The sequence below is a fragment of the Tenrec ecaudatus genome, chromosome 2, assembly GCF_050624435.1.
Source record: "Tenrec ecaudatus isolate mTenEca1 chromosome 2, mTenEca1.hap1, whole genome shotgun sequence".
NCBI lineage: Eukaryota > Metazoa > Chordata > Mammalia > Afrosoricida > Tenrecidae > Tenrec > Tenrec ecaudatus.
Window position 1 is genome coordinate 88,179,993 of NC_134531.1, and position 17,171 is coordinate 88,197,163.

The window sequence follows — 17,171 nt, forward strand, 5'->3', positions numbered from 1 at the left end:
ATTTTGTGTTAATAAAATTAATTTTATAGATGATTTATTTTTCTGAAAAACTATGTATATAAGTGAGATACTATTTATTGTATGCCATGCTATTCCTCTTTCATTGATAAAAGCCAGAATTTTAGTATAATAGGCAAATATTTCACATTCAAAAACAAAAAGTACCATGTTCAAATATTTAAAAACCAACCAAATTAAAACCAAAATTTGGGGAGTTTTAATTTTTTTTCAACTTAGATGGAAGGTTTCTGTGAGGTATTCATTTGACATTTTTAAATCAACCACAATATAATGTCTCAAGATAGCTGTTGAGGTTTTCAACCTCACTTGGACCTTATCCTTTAAGAAACAAACAGATAATATGTGCTATTTTCATGCTAGGCTGAACTAGATGAAAATTTCAAACCCAAGTTTCAAAAATTCACATTTATGTTCTGAGAAAAAGAATTTAGAACAGACAACAACTCAGTGAAAATTCAATGGCATCTGAATCATCTCCCTTAGAAATAGCATGTTTGTTTATATTGTTTTTGCTTTTAGCACAGCTTTAGGTAATATACTAAGCAACTTATTAAGGTAGTGATGTTAATATATATATATATATATATATCCTACACATACCACACATGCACCCGAAATCCTAATTTTTATCAGAAGATCCAGTTACATCTACTAATAGTTTCCAATGTTAGGGAAATCCAAGGTGTTCTTTATGCAATATTTAGTCATAATCAAAGACATGAGGATCAGAAATATAGAAAGAAAATGGTCACAGGTATGGCAGGTATGTTACTCTGCAAACTTCCTTATATCCCATTCTTTTAAAATTTGAATAGTGATGAGTAGAACGTATGTCACTGTTATTCCTCATTGTGACAATGAGAGAAAAGTAGGGCTTTCACTCCAGTGAAGAGTTAGAGTCTCAGAAACCCACCTGCGCACTTTCAACTTCCCATCGGGTAGCTGTGAGCAGGCATCACCTGATGGCAGTGAGCTTGGGCTTGAGTAGTGACTAGGATCAAATAATGGATATATGCTTAAATACTTGTTTTTCTGATATGCTTTTTAATTAAACACTCCTCCATTCTCAGTATAGGTGTAAGAAAAATACAAATGAATGTACCCTAGGATTTTAAATCTTAACATATTTACAAATTCATTTAGCTCATTCAATCATTTTTCTACATAATCATTTATAAATTCAATAAAAGTAATGATCTCTTAAAAATAATTCAGGCCGATGTTAAGTTATTTAATTCCTTTAAAATAACCACTTACTCTTTTAAGGGCATTGTAAATGAGTAACTGAAAGCTTGGAGAATATCTAAGTGCCTTTGTATATTTCAGTCCCAATAGTATTTATTTTTGCCTTTTAAAATCCTTAGCTAAAACAAGATGGGAACTAGTGAAGGAGGTTATTTTTTCCCTGTCCTATAGTCATACAATCATATTCCAAACTAAATTTAAACATTAAGACAAAATTTCAGAGGGTGGCAAGAAACAGGTCATAATTTGTCAAAGCAATCACCAAGTTGTAATTCAGTACATATTCACCGTTGTCAATGTTGCTGAAATCTTATTTTGGATGTCCAAGAAAGAGCAGGCAGCATGTATATGCACCAGTGGAAAAGCTGCCAGTCAAGTTTATATAAAATCTCTCTCTCTCTCTCTCTCTCTCTCTCTCTCTCTCTCTCTCTCTCTCTCTCTCTCTCTCTCTCTCTCTCTCTGTCTGTCTCAGATATATATTGCACTACCAGATGGAGGTTCAGGTGCCTACATCATCATAGCTATTATTAAATTATCTTCTGCGATGATACCTCAGGTAGTCATGACTGTTATACAACAGGGAAGTAGGGAAACATCTCCGTTTTTAAAGCTATTAAAACCCTTTGCAGGTGTCTTTGAGAGAAGCACAGCACAGATTCATTTGCACACTAAGAGGGTTAGAGAATCTGCAGCCCGTCCACAAAGGGACAATTAACGCAAACAGGATGGGGGATGAAACAACCAGAGTTGCAAACTAAACAGAACTTACCTTGCACTTGTCTCCCTCAATTACATTGCAAGGCACAGATGTTTACTCCACAAATAAGTGATATTGGCAGTTTTAGGCTCTGATTTAATCCTATAGGATCTCCCTTTCCAAAAACCTATGTTCCACTGATTTTTGTTGTTGTTGTTCCAGAGCCATCAAAATTGTTGCTTTCATCTGCAACATGAGCCTATTAAAAATGTAAAGAACTTTACTCACTTAACTGTAGCAGCTGACATAAGCCTTGGATGATTCTCAATCCAGAGTAAACTTCTTCCTATAAGTCATTTTATTTAAAGGTTTATGAGATCATATTAATTAAAAAGATCTTTATCAAATTTGTTCCCCCTTAATCAGATGTGTTTATTATATACCTTTGTTTTACCTCTTCGTTCCAATTAAAGTTTCATTCCCATTAACCCCAATACCAGGGATACAACGAAAAACTGGATTTTGTGGCTGTTGTTTATATTAGCTTTACTTTCACTGGTGCCTAAAGTCTATCTGTGCTATAAGAAAAAGTAAAATCTTCAGTCTTTCTGCTCCTCAAGATTATCTCATGAGCCATTTCCAACGTAAGAACAGCACAGAGAAGAGCTGCCATTCTAACCTGCCATCTAGGAAAGCTGCATTAATCAATAGAACACCTGAACAGTTTAATTACCGCTTAAGAAAGGCAAAGAAATGGAAAAAAGATTAATAGGTCTTCCCCCAAATTAGAGCCCTAAAATCAGAGGACCTGCAGCCTACGGTGCTTTGGAAAGACTATTACTGTTGGAGTTACTATATAATTATCAAACCCTTTTATTTATATTTTTCACATACAGCAGCCAGTTTTACTGACAATTTTTCTGCTCAGAGAATTTTTCCCTTTTGATTAATGACACTTAATAAAAATTCCAGCTAGTTGCAATGAAAGGAAAAAGAGTCGCTTGAACCAATGGTGAAGTGCCTTATAGAGCTAGGCTAGGAAAGGTTAATGACGCCTTTACCCAGGTCTTTGGAGTGCACATAACCCTCTCTGAGAGTATGCTCGGCGTGCTGGATAGTGCATTAGCTCCTTCTAAACTCCAGATTCATTGAGAACCATTTTTAAAGTTAGTTCTTTAACATTTATTAAATACCTCATCTTTCTCCTTAAATCATTTCTGATATTATCTATAAAAACAGAGTAGAAAGAATTACATCCAAGAGACTCAAGATCAAAATATTCCTATCAGAAAACCAACCCCAAGTCATAGGTCCATAAGACAAATACAAAGTAATTAAGTAGAAAGAAAATTTTGAGTCTTTGTATAATCAGCCTGCCAGTATCGGCTCCTGAGAATACACATGAAGGATTTATACAAAAGAATGGAAAACAGTTTTCTTGTGGCACAAGAGGCATGCAGGTTTTCCATAAGCCACCCTTGAATAACATGGGGGTTCTACTGCCCCTCAGGACTGCTCTGGAAATTCATGGCTGTGGCAGGGTACAGGTTTAGTTTATGCATGAACCAAAATTCATTGAGCACCTAGTAATATGCTAGTCATTGTTCTTGGTGCTAGGATATATGAGTTCATAAATTAAACAAATTAACAAAAAAAGATTTGCCCTGTGAAATTCTAGTGGAGGGAAGTAAGTAAGAGAGACCCATAATGCAAAAGGAAAAGTATATAGTGTGTAAAAGGGTAATAGATGTGGAAGGCAGTGATAAAAGTAAGTAATGGAAATAGAGAGTGGCAGAACGTGTGTCAGGCAGAGCTCTCTAGAGAAAAAAGACCACGCTATATATATATATATGTATATATATATAGTGTGTGTGTGTGTGTGTGTGTACACATCAAGAAGAAATGTAACAGCTAATTAGTCCATACAGCAATACAAAGGATTCAGTTCAACTCACTTCCATGCAACAGCTACTATACTGGAAGTTCTTCAACTCAGGTGGGATGTCAGGTCCAAGAGCAAGGAAGCAGACAGCAAGACATCAGAGTCTTCCCTGGGGCAAGGCAAGTAGAGTCTGTCCACAGGCAACCAGCAGCAGGGTGGGTCACCAACAGTTAGCAGCTCTGGAGCTTAGTGAAGCAGGCCCAGATGGGATGTCAAATGCAAGCAATGCAGGGCAACAGAATCCACGAGCCTCCAGCTCTAGCAACGTGGTTCACAGTTTGACCTGGCCCCCGGGTAGTGTAGATCACAGGATGAGGCAGAGAACTTACCTCCAGCAGCTTCAGGGACACTCCAGCAGACTGATCATCAGAGAGCAAGCGAGACAGAGCTATTTATCTCTGTGCCCTCCAACCAGATTCCAACCTGACCCATCCAAGTTTCTAGTGGCCTGGTTAGCAGAATAAACTATCACAGATAGGGTACTTTTTTTTAACACTTGCCTCAATATTATTTTTATTATATAAATCGGGGAGTAACTATATTGCCTGCTCTTCTGTTTTCTTTCTTTCTTAAAAAAAATCATTTATTAGGGGCTCATGCAGCTATCACAATCCATACATGCATTCAATGTGAAAAGCACATTTGTACATTTGTTGCCATCCATCATTTTCAAAACATTATCTTTCTACTTGAGCCCTTGGTTTCAGCTCTTCAATTTTCCCCTGCATCCTCCACCCTTCTTCCCACAATAAATCATTGATAATTTATAAATTATTGTTTATTTTTCATGTCTTAATTGACTGATGGCTCCTTTCACCCACTTTTCTGTTATCTGTCCCCTTGGGAGGTAGATCATTATGATCGGTTCCCCTTTCTCCTCCCACCTTCCCCTTACCTGCCTGGTATCACTACTCGCATTATTGGTCCCGTGGGGTTCATCTGTCCTGTATTCCCTGTGATTCCACCTCGTATCTGTCCCCCTGGACATTCTCTGGTCTAGCTGAATTTGTAAGGTAGAATTGAGGTCATGGTAGTGGTGGAGGGGGGAGAGGAAGCACTAAAGAACTAGAGGAAAGTTGTATGTTTCAACAGTGCTATACTGTACCCTGACTGTCTCATCTCTTCCTTCTGACCCTTTTGTAAGGGGGTGCCCAATTGTCTACAGATGGACTTTGGGTTTCCATTCCACACTCTCCCTCATTCACAATGATATGAATTTTTTGTTCTTTGATACCTGATCCCATGGACACCTCATGATCACACAAGCTGGTTTGCTCCTTCTGTGTGGACTTTATTGTTTCTCAGCTAGATGGCCACTTGTTTCTCTTCAAGCTTTTAAGACCCAGATGCTACATCTTTGATAGCCAGGTACCATCAGTCTTCTTCACCACATTTGTTTATGCACCCATTTTGTCTTCAGTGATCATGCTGTGAAGCTGAACATCAAAAAATGCCAGGTAATTAGAACAAAGTGTTCTTGCATTGAGGGAGTACTTGAGTAGAGGGCCAATGTCTGTCTGTTACCTTAAGATAACATATAAATATATGTACATAGATCTATTTCCCTATCATTATATATAAATGTATTTACATGTACATGCCTGTATTTGGACCTCCAAAAATTCACATTTGCTTGTAAATGCCCATTTCCCTATTTTCTAGCAATCCCATTGTCCATTAATCATTAACATCTGTAAGTCAAAGACATCCTAGCTTTGCTAAGAGCATTTATTACAGTTATTGTATCCATCCTCTGTCTGATAGAACATAATCCTGAGTCTGACAGAAGGTGCCCTAGTGGAGCAGTGTGATACATTTCACAGTGAACCAAAGGTCAGTGGTTTCGAGTCTGTAGGAAAAAGATGTGGCCGTGAGCTGCCAACCTTGGAAGCCCTTGAATGCAGATAACAGGAATGAATTTGTTGGTAGTGAGTAGGGACGTTTGACACTTTTGTGAGAAAACCATGTGTCCTCTGGCGAGGAAGAGAAGACTGATCCTCTTCTTGATCTGAGAGCCCTAGCAACATCTCAGGGCTCAGGTTTTCAAAAGGCTTTTCCCTACTCTTTCTCAGCCAGGTCTTGGGTCTGCTAGTTGTTTATCAAGAATCTGACTGCAGAATAACATTTCCGCTGGGGATGTGCACTCGGCCGCTTTTGTTGCTCAGGCGTCCTGTACATTCAGTGCGCTGAACACAGGACAAAAAGGGTTTCTATAAGTGATTTTCCAGAAGTCTTCTAGATCTCATAGTTTTTCTGTTCCTATCTCCAAGGCTTCTGGGTCACTTTTAAAAACAGAACAAAACATAAACCAAGGGAAGAGAACCTTAAAGGTGCAAACCTTTGAGGTTTTTTTGCATAAATGATTTTTCAACTTACATATGGTTTGGTTATGAATTTGTGCTTTCACTCAGTATAATGGTTTCCAAAACCACGTCATGAAGTGTTTCATGGTTTCACCACTGTCAGTGAATATTATTGTAAGTTTTGCCTCACAACAAATTCCCATTGTTTGTACAAATAATGTCCAGTTATGTAAGAATTTATCCTGTACAAGTGAATAATTCAGGTCTGGCAATATATATTTAGCCTACATTTTTACAATCTGCCTCTCTCAATAGTGTTTTAAAAATTAGTATAGAAGCTAATCAATGACAATATTAATAGAAAGTCCTGCAGGGACCCATAAGATTCTCTACCATAAATTAGCAAGGCAGTCTCTAAGAGGAGCCAGAGGCAGCTAAAGCATAGATTCAGGAATGGATTTGGAGCTTACACTTAATCTTAGCTCCAATCTAAGAACACTTTGCCCTAACCATATGGGTCTTCTCGATAATCTCTCTCGAGTAGGAGAAACACAGTAGAGAAGGGTGCTATAGCCAAGTATGGTGAAGAAATTCAATGGTGCTCAGTTATCAGAGATTGGAGCATCCTGGATCATACCATGCTCCAGAGGCAGCAATGTGAGACCCCATATGGAAACCACGCTTGGTGAACTGGACTCTACCTCAGACACATTTGTACCCTGAGAACTTAAGCAGGAAATCACAGTGTCTGAGGAGGCAGAAGAAAGCTATACGAAGAGCCGTATACTACTGGTTGGTGGACAATTGTGACATCATGCCCTTTATGCTATATTAAGATAAGTTTTGTTCAAGCAATCCTGTGGTGGCTGTTCTGTTATATTTTATTATGCTTGTGTATATTAGGATGTATCTCAGAGGTACACCACTATTGGAAGTCACCCTCGTGAACACGTTATTTGTTTCTCTGGTTTTTGGTAAGTGAAACCAGGGGCATTGACCCTACAGGGAAAGAATATATAAGTGGGGTTTGGGTGGAGGGTTGATCTAGAAGAGTGAGGGAAAGAAGGAGGTGACATCAAGAAGCCCCAAAATAAAAGTATGCCTGGAGACTGATTAGGGAAGCACTATACAATTATGTTTGACATGATTGGACGATGGGATGATATGACATATGTATTAACTCCTGAGTCACAACATATTGTGAGAGGAAAAAAAGCATAGATCCATGAATGAGTTCTGGGCTCACACTGAATCCCAGCTCCAACTAATGAACAATTTAGTCCTTACATCATGGCCCATTAGTACTTACATCATGGCCCTGCTTGATGCTCACCTTTATGAAAGGATCACTGAAGATAAGAGTTCTACAGCAAAGTGTGGTGAAGAAAGCAGATGGTGCCCGGCTCTCAACCAGAATAGTATCTGGGGTCTAAAATGTTTGGATTCAAACAAGTAGCCTCTAAATGAGGAGTCAACTAAGTCCACAGAGAAGAAGCACACCAGCTTGGGTGATCCAAAGATGACAATTAAAAAAATTGAACATAGTGAAAAGTAGCAGAGCTAAAATTATGAACACCCAATTTGTAGAAGGCTATGGAGGACAGTGAGAGCCACAAACCCACCTGCAGAGTATCTAGTCAGACAGAGTCTGGCAGATCAGCTCTAGCCAAAGGCAAGAGTTCCAACAGCCTTACTGTCAGACATAGACCATAATAGTCTTGATCATGCTGGATAGAACTCGATACTTGGCCAGTTGACCTCCCTATAGACATAACCTGAATTTGTACTGGGTGCATGTATCTCTTAGTTGTTCCATGACAGAAACTGCTTCCCTGGCTTTCTGAATGCTTATGGATGCCTTCTCCTTCTTAGGCATTATTTGTACTTTTGTCTTTATACTAATATGATCCTATCCTTACCACCTTACTGTGATTTGTTCTCTGGTGGGTATCCCAACTGTGAAGCATATGAGGAGTGGATGCATAAGGATAATAACTGAAACAAGGGATGACAGGATGCAGGGAGTGGGGGAGAGGTACAGGAAGGATGGAAAGATCACTAGAACTGATTTTGTTTGCATAAATCATTTTAAAGATGATTAAACCATGGGGGTGCTCTAAGATAGATGTGGTTGGTGATTGTACAATTCCCCTTGATATGACTGAACAATTGAACTATTCAATGGTATGTTGTGTAAATTATGTGCCAATAAAACTGTTGGGGGAGGGAGATAGTGGCTGGAGTTTTAAAGGCCTGTTTACAAAGAAAAAGCCATCTAAGTGAGACTTCAACTAAGTCTACATGGAAGAAGTATGCCAACATCTGTGACTCGAGGATTGTAAAGTATATAATCCAAAGCTGAAGGAGGGAATAATATCAGAGATTAAATTATGAAATTCTGGTTTGCAGATGGCTATGGATGACAGTGAAAGCCCAAAATACATTTGAAGATTAGATATTTTCAATAAGCCTGAAGTTATTTCCTTCTAACCATAATTGAATGTTGGGGAAAAACTGGTTACCAGACAGAAAGTATTGGAGAGATGACTACAGTAGAATAAAATGATAAATCTGACTTCAATGGTCAAAACTTTGTCACTTGATCTTCCCTCTTTTACACTTGGACTTGATATAGTTTTAATCTTTTCTGTGGATTTTTTTCATATTTGGATTTATCTCGGTTGTATTTTGTCACTGTGGGAAGCCTTCTTGAGTCTTTCTTATGAGTTTTTCTATGTTTTTAAGTATATTAAACCCAGGATTGGTGAACCTATAGAAGCAACAACAAGAATAAGAGTCCCTGGAGGGTGTGGTAGGGATGGGGGAGGTGGGAGGGGATGGGCAAGCAAATATCAAGTAATTAAAGAAGAAAAAAAAAAGGTTCTGAAACAGATTTTGGTACCAACTACACAATACTGTTTGATGTGATTTATATCTGGATTAGCTCCTAATGAAGTAGTTTTTTGAGGGAAAAAGTTATTCTCTTTTCCTGAATGATATAATTATCTTCTTATTGAACCCTAGATTTGATGGCTACCCCTACGAGATTAAGAGAATGACTATCTTGGAAATGTGGGTGGGAATGGCCTTTTCACATTATTTGCATATCCATGCAAATGAATATGATTAAATGGAAAACATTCTTGGATATCCTCCACCCCCTTAGTTAGACTCCTTTTTCACCCACTCTTCTTTAGAGCACAAATGAAGAGGGCCAGCTTCATGTTTATGCAAAATTCTATCATGTAATATCCAGCTTCATTTATATCATCAACTCCATAGTTGCCAACTATCATTCCTTCCTCTTTGTTTCCAACTTTTGCATTGCAATTGCCAGTAATTATCAATTCATATTGATTGCGTGTTTGATCAATTTCCCACTGATGTCATTGGTAGAATTTTACAATTTCTTCCTCACCAGCTTTTGTGGGTGATACATACGTTTGAATTATAGTTATATTGATTGGATTTCCTTGAAGGCAAATAGATAAAAATCCTAATAAAACATTGTACGTCATGACTGATTTTTCTATGTCCTTTTTGACAATGAATCCAACGCAATTCATCTTGACTGTGTTATTTCTTGCATGGTAAATCATTTGATTTTTTCAATTTGCCAATACCAGTCAATTCCATCTCATTCTCACCGATTATATGGATCTTTATACATTCCATGTCATTTAGAAGACCCCAGTTTTCCTAGATTTATGCCCGTCTCACGTTCTGATCACTAGCAGATATTTGCAGCTGTTTCTTCTTACCTTGAGTCCTCCCACCTCAGCAAATGAAGGTGCCAAGTCTCCAACCCCAAAGGATATCTCACGTGGATAACTTGTTCATAAAGATGTAATTTCTCAATAACACAATAGTCTCCAATCATGGACTTCTTTGGATGGAACACACAGAAATCAAATTGGCTATATCTATGGGAAGAGATGATGATGAAGCTAAACCCAGATGAGCGACAGACAGTACAAGAGGCCATATCAATATTTAAGTTCAGGATAATGCTGAAGAAAATTAAAATAATCCACCAGAGGCAAAATACATAAGTCTCTCCCACATGAATTTCAAAAATATCTCAAGAGCAGATTGGACTCATTGAACATTAATGACAGAAGACCTGATGAGTTGTATGAGAACATCAAGGATAGCATTCATAAAGAAAGCAAAAGATCATTAAAAGAAGAGATTCTGCAACTTGATCTTAACTGTAGAGCAGCTAAAGCTAATAGAAGAAACAATTAAGTTGAAGAGCTATATAGGAAATTTAAAGAGCAAGCCAAGATGATAAAGCCAAACATCATAAGTAAATGTGCAAAAATCTAGCATTAAAAATATAAAAGGGAAGAACACAGTCAGCATTCTAAAATTGAAAGAATTGAAGAAAAAAAACTCAAGCCTTGAGTTACAATAATGGAGGATTCTATGGACAAAATATTGAATGATGTAAGAAGCATCAAAAAAGATGGTAATAGAGTCACTTTATCAAAAAGAACTAGTTGAAATTTTACCACTACAGGAGGTAACATGAACAAGAACAAATGGTGCTTAAAGAAGGTTAAGCTTCAATGAAAGCATTAGCCAAAAACCAAGACTCCAGGAGTTGATGAAATCTCAATAGAAATATTTCAAAAAGTAGATGAAGCACTGGGAGCACTCATTTGTCTATGCCTGAAAATTTGGAAGACAGCTACTCAGCTAACTGTAGTAGTCAGATAATTCTATGTCAACATGAAAATATATAGAAGTGTAGGGCTGGTGTTCAACCTGTCAATCAGGTTGCAGCCTGATAACCTCATTTGAAGGTGCAACCAAAATATATAGCTCTCTGGAGGCCAGTCCTTCTCCTTCTCCTTCTCTCTCTCTCGTTGTCTTTATCTATCTATCTATCTATCTATCTATCTATCTATCTATCTATCATCTATCATCTATCATATTCTGGCTATTCTGACAGCTGCCAGAGCCCTGCAATATTACCACCGCTATTGGATCCACATGATTTTGCACCCATCAGCCTGTGATATTCCTGCATTCTGCATCATTACATGTCACTGCATGAGTCTGAAGAGGGACTTATGGACTATTATTGGACTTAATGATTTAAGTTGGCCTCAATATATAATACTCAATATATACTTACTTCTTGATATAAAGCTTTAACTTAGACATACATGAGAGTCTCTGGATTTTTTTTCTGGTCAACCCAACCTAATACACTAATTGACTGGAAGAGACCATATTTGTGCGCATTCCAAAAAAAAGATGAGCCAACAGAATGCTCAAGCTATAGAACAATATCATTAATCTCACATGCAAGTAACATTTTGCTACAGATCACCCAACATCGGTTGCAACAGTACATTGACTGGCAGCTTTCAGAAGGTCAGGCAGATCTCAAAAGACGACTTAGAACATGTGATATCATTGCTCAAGTCAAATGGCCCTTGACTGAAAGCAGAGAATACCAGAAAGATGTTTACTTGTATTTTACTGAATATGTCTAGACATTTGATTTTATGGATCATAAAAAACTGGATAAACTGGTGAAGAGTGGGAATTCACATATACTTCTTTGTGTTCATGTGGTACTTACTTGTACATGGACCAAGAGGCAGTTGTGTAAACAGAACAAGGGAATAATGTATGATTTAAAATCAGAAGTGTGTGTCATGGTTGAAATTCAGGAGAAGTATGTGTCATGGTTGTATCCTTTCTCCATACCTATTCTGTCTATATTCTGGGAAAATCATCAGAGAAGCCGTTTTATATAAAGAAGCGTGTAATATCAGGATTAGAATAAGGCTTATTAACATACAGCAATATGTAGATGATACAACATTGCTAACTCAAAGGGAGGAGGGCTTGAAGTACTTGCCGATAAAGATAAAGGTTTTCAGCCTTTAGTATAGATTAAAACACAATGAAAAGTCCCAAATCTTCACAACTGGAACAATAGGTAACATCATATAATATGAATAAAATGTTGAAATTATCAGAATTCTGTTTTTGATCCACAATAAATGCTGTGGAAACAACAGTCAAGAAATTAAAAGATAGGTAAATCTGCTGTACAAGACCTCATTAGAGTATTTAAAAGCAAGATGTTACTTTGAGGACTAAGGTGTACCTGACTGAAGCCATAGTATTTTCAAAGGCTACATCTGCATGTGATAGTTGGACATTGAATAGAGAAGACTGAAGAAGGATGGATGCATTTGAATTGTGTGATAGATAAGGATATTGATAGTACCATGGACTGCTAAAAGGACAAACATATATCTTGAAAGAAGTATAGCCAGAGTACTCATTAGAGGTAAAGATGGCAAAATTATCTTATATATTTTGTATATATTGCGAGGAAAGGACATCATGCTTGGTAAAGTAGAGAGGAAAAAAGGAATCCCTTCAAGGAGATGGACGGCTATGAGGAACAGCTGTGAGGATGATTCTGGAGCAGGCAGTTTCCTCCTGTTGTGCATCGGGTCACTATGGATTGGAACTAACTTGGTGACTCCTAACAACAAACAATGACAACATGGGTATTCAAATGGGTAAACTTGGATAGAGCTCCACATTTAGAAGGACCCTCAATGATTTAATGATCTACTTAAGCCAACTTGATATTCTTAAGATGTTTTTCAAAGAGAATCATGAATTTTTGTACTGAAATTTTGTACTGAAATGCACAAATTACGTAACAATCCTTGGAAGTTAAGTGACTGATTGATATTTCCACTTCAGTAAATCACAAATGAGTAGTTCATGCCCACCACCCTTGCCTATCCCTTTTTGTATCTTCCTACCATCAGAGAGCGTAAAATACTTTTTGCCATGTATTTTATTTTTATGGTTTGAGAAACAAACTAACAAAAAATTGCCCTTGTGGACAAAATCTTTGGTTTTCAAATGATCCCTAACTGGTTGGATAAGTATATCTTAAATCAATAATAGGAAGTCAACTTTTACCATATGTCTGAGTTTTGTTTCTCCACCCCTTCCAATTGCACTTGCACTAATGAAGCTGATTTTTATTTTCAATTAACTGACTCCTTTGTGTAGCTTCCACTTGGATTAGAACTGAAGCAGATAATAAATACAATGGTTTCAAGCCCAGCCTGAACTGCGTGTGTGTCTTTGGGGGTAAGTGTTCTCAACCCATTCCAGATATGGGCAGCTTTTCAGGGCTGGAGTATGAAGTAAAAGAGCCAGATATGTTAACACAAAACCTCCAACAACTAGAACAGAGTCAACAGAACAACCCCTCCAATAGAAAGAGAAAAGCAATAATAAAAATCAGGCAGAGTTAAACCAGTGGGAAGACAAGAGAACAATGCAAAAGATAAAGGCAGGTAAAAGCTGGTTCCCTGAAAGAATTAACAAAATTGACAGTCCTCTGGCAAAGCTTACCAAGCATAGAAAGGAGCAAACCTCAATAGCCAGGATGAAGAATGAAACAGGGGCAATAACTACTGACCCCAGTGAGATTAAAAGGATAATCACAAAGTACTATGAAGGCCTGTATTGTAATGATTTCAGAAACATGGAAGACATGGATAAGTATTTGGAAAAACAGTCTGTCCCTAGATTGTCTCACACAGAGATCAGGAACCTCAACAAACGCATAGCAAAAGAAGAAATAGAGGTTCATCAAAAACCTACCAACAAAAAAGCCCCAGGGCCAGAGGACTTTACAGCAGAATTCTACCAAGCATTCAGGAAAGAGTTGACATCGATCCTCCACAAAGTATTCCATAATACAGAAGAGGATTGCCGACTCTGAAAGTCATTTACAAAGCCAGCATTATTTTGATACCCAAACAGGGCAAAGACCCCAGAGGTACAGAGAATTACAGACCAATATCTCAAATGAACATAGATTCAAAAATCCTTAACAAAATATCAGCCAATAGAATACAAATGTATATAAAACATTTCATCTACAACAGCCAGGTAGGATTCATCCCAGGAATGCAGGGATTGTTTAACTTCTAACAATCCATCAATATTATACACCACATTGAGAAGAAAAAGGATAAAAAGCATATGATAATATCCAAAGATGCAGAAAAAACATTTGACAACATCTAATATCCATTACTAATCAAGACACTCATGAAGATAGGATTGGAAGGTAAGTTCCTCAAGCTGATACAGCTATCTCTGCAAGACCAATTGCCAACATCATAGTCAATGGAGAAAAGACAAAAATAATCCCACTGAAAAATAGTACAACACAAGGAAGCCCCTTGCCCCCACTTCTATTCAATATCGTTTTGGAGGTTCTGGCTAACAACATAAGACATCGGATGGACATCGAAGGGATCCAAATGCGAGAGGAGGAGGTAAAACTATCACTATTTACAGACAACATGATCCTGTACAGTGAAAACCCCAAAAGCTCCACAGCTGGAGTATTTAAAGTGATAGAAGAATATGGAAGAGTGGCAGGACACAAGACCAATAAACAGAAGTCGGTTGGTTTTCTATACACATCGGACAGGACCATGGAAGAGGGGATTAAGAAGGAAGTACCCTTCACAGTAGCTAAGAACAAACTGAAATACCCAGGAATATATTTAACAAAAATACTAAAGACCTATACAAGGAAAACGATAAGACCCTACTACAGGAAACCAAAAGTGACCTCCACAAATGGAAGAACATCCCCTGCTCGTGGATTGAAAGGCTTAACACAGTAAAGATGACAGTCCTACCAAAAGCACTATACAAGTTCAATGCTATATCAATTAAAATACCATCAACCTTCTTCAAAGAATTGGAAAAACTTACCACCAATGTCATATGGAGAGGGAAGAAACCCAGAATTAGCAGAGAACTCCTCAAGAAGAAGGACATAGTTGGAGGACTCGCCTTACCCAATTGTAATGCCTATTACACAGCTATAGTGGTCAAAACTGCATGGTACTGACATAACGACAGACACTCAGACCAGTGGAAAAGAATAGAAAGCCCAAGAATAAAACCATCAGCATATAGACAACTGATCTTCCACACGGGTCCCAAAACCATCAAGTGGGAAGCAGATGCCCTTTTTAAAAATTGGTACTGGAAACAATGGATATCCACATGTAGAAAGATGAAACAAGACATTTACCTCACCCCATGCATAAAGAATAAACTCATGGTGGATAACAGACCTAGAAGTTAAACCCCAAACCATCAGGACAATCAAGGAGGGAATAGGGACCAACCTGAGAGCACTGGCCCAGGCAACTCATAGGTTCACTGCAATAGGGAAGGGTACACACACAGGTGAACTGGAAATCGACAAATAGGACTTAATAACAATAAAGCACCTGTACACTTCGAAAGACTTCACCAAGAGGGTGACAAGACAATCCACAGACTGGGAGAGGATTTTTAGTAATGACGCACAGGACAAAGGGTTCATTACTAAAATCTACAATAGCATCATGACCTGCAAAAAGAGGAAAACAGTTAACCCTCGAAGGAAGTGGGAAAAAGAACTGAAAAGAACTTTCACTAGGGAGGAGACCCATATGGCAAATAAGCATATGCAAAAGTGTTCAAGGTCATTAGTCATAAGAGAAATGCAAATCAAAACAACCATGAGATACCACCTAACACCCCTGAGGCTAGCCCAAATCAGCAAATCAGAGAGTAACAAGTGTTGGAGGGGCTGTGGTGAAGTAGGAACCCTCCTCCACTGCTGGTGGTCGTGTAGTTTTGTACAGCCACTGTGGAAAGCAATCTGGCGATACTTAAAAAAAATGGAAATTGACCTACCTTATGACCCAGCCATCCCTCTACTGGGCATATACCCAGTGGAAGCAGCAAATAAAGCACGACCAGTCATCTGTGCTCCAATGTTTATAGCAGCACAATTCACAATCACAAAGACTTGAAAAGAACTTAAATTTCCATTGATAGACGAGTGGGTTAGTAAACTCTGGCACATACACACAATGGAGTACTATACAGCACTGAAAAGCACGGACAACCACATGAAATATGTCATTTTGGGAAGAGCTGGAAGGAATCATGTTAAGCGAGGTAAGCCAAACTCAAAAGGACAGGTATAACATGAGTCCCCTGAGGTAAGTACAATCAGCATGCCAGGAATAGAAGAATAAACACCTATCTTGCAATAAATGGGTGGAAGCATAGATAGTGGGAGGGAGGGCAGGTCACACCTAGGGAGGTACATGAGAGCCCAACATAAAGAAGGGGAAGGGGGCAGGTAGAGGGAGAAGCTGGGTGGGAAGAAAATGAGTTGATGGCATGGGGGGAACAGGACACTAACCCACCCAGGGGGAGAGTATTAGTGTGTCCCCACTGAACTGGAACATGCATACGGACCCCACCATGACATGCCAAACCATGAGGGCAACATAATGTATGGAGAAATTCACAAAGTAACTGGAACCTATGCCGGCCCTAACCAGAATTAGCCCGATCCCCACCATGGAAGGGAGTACCACAGAAAATGAAAATAGATCGTCTGGTGTGGGAAAGAAACTGACCTACCACACCACACCTAGAAGGAACCTGAAGCAAAGAAAGGAGGAAGAACAGAGCAGAGCACACATGGGCCTCAGGGGACCATAGCGTTGCTTGGAGGGCCCAATGTACAGAGAAGACCACATAGCTGGCCCCACGGCGAGATGCAACATCCTGCACTGACAACATCCTCCACTGTCCCATGGCCCTACACGGGACAACCCTGGAGACACAATGTGGGATGTGCGACTGAGCTGCCCCCACCACACTGAGGCAAAACACTGGGAGCGTGCAAGGGAGTGGTGGTAAGCAGAGCAAGGAGGTCCTGAGGGAGTATAAAGGATGGACTTTGGGGCCAGGACATGGCATCCCATCAGATTCATCTGGAAAACACTCCTAAAGGTCAACAAACAGACCTTGAACTATGAACAAGCTTTTTTTTTTTAATTCTTTTTTGCTGTCTTTTTTTTTCTTTCTT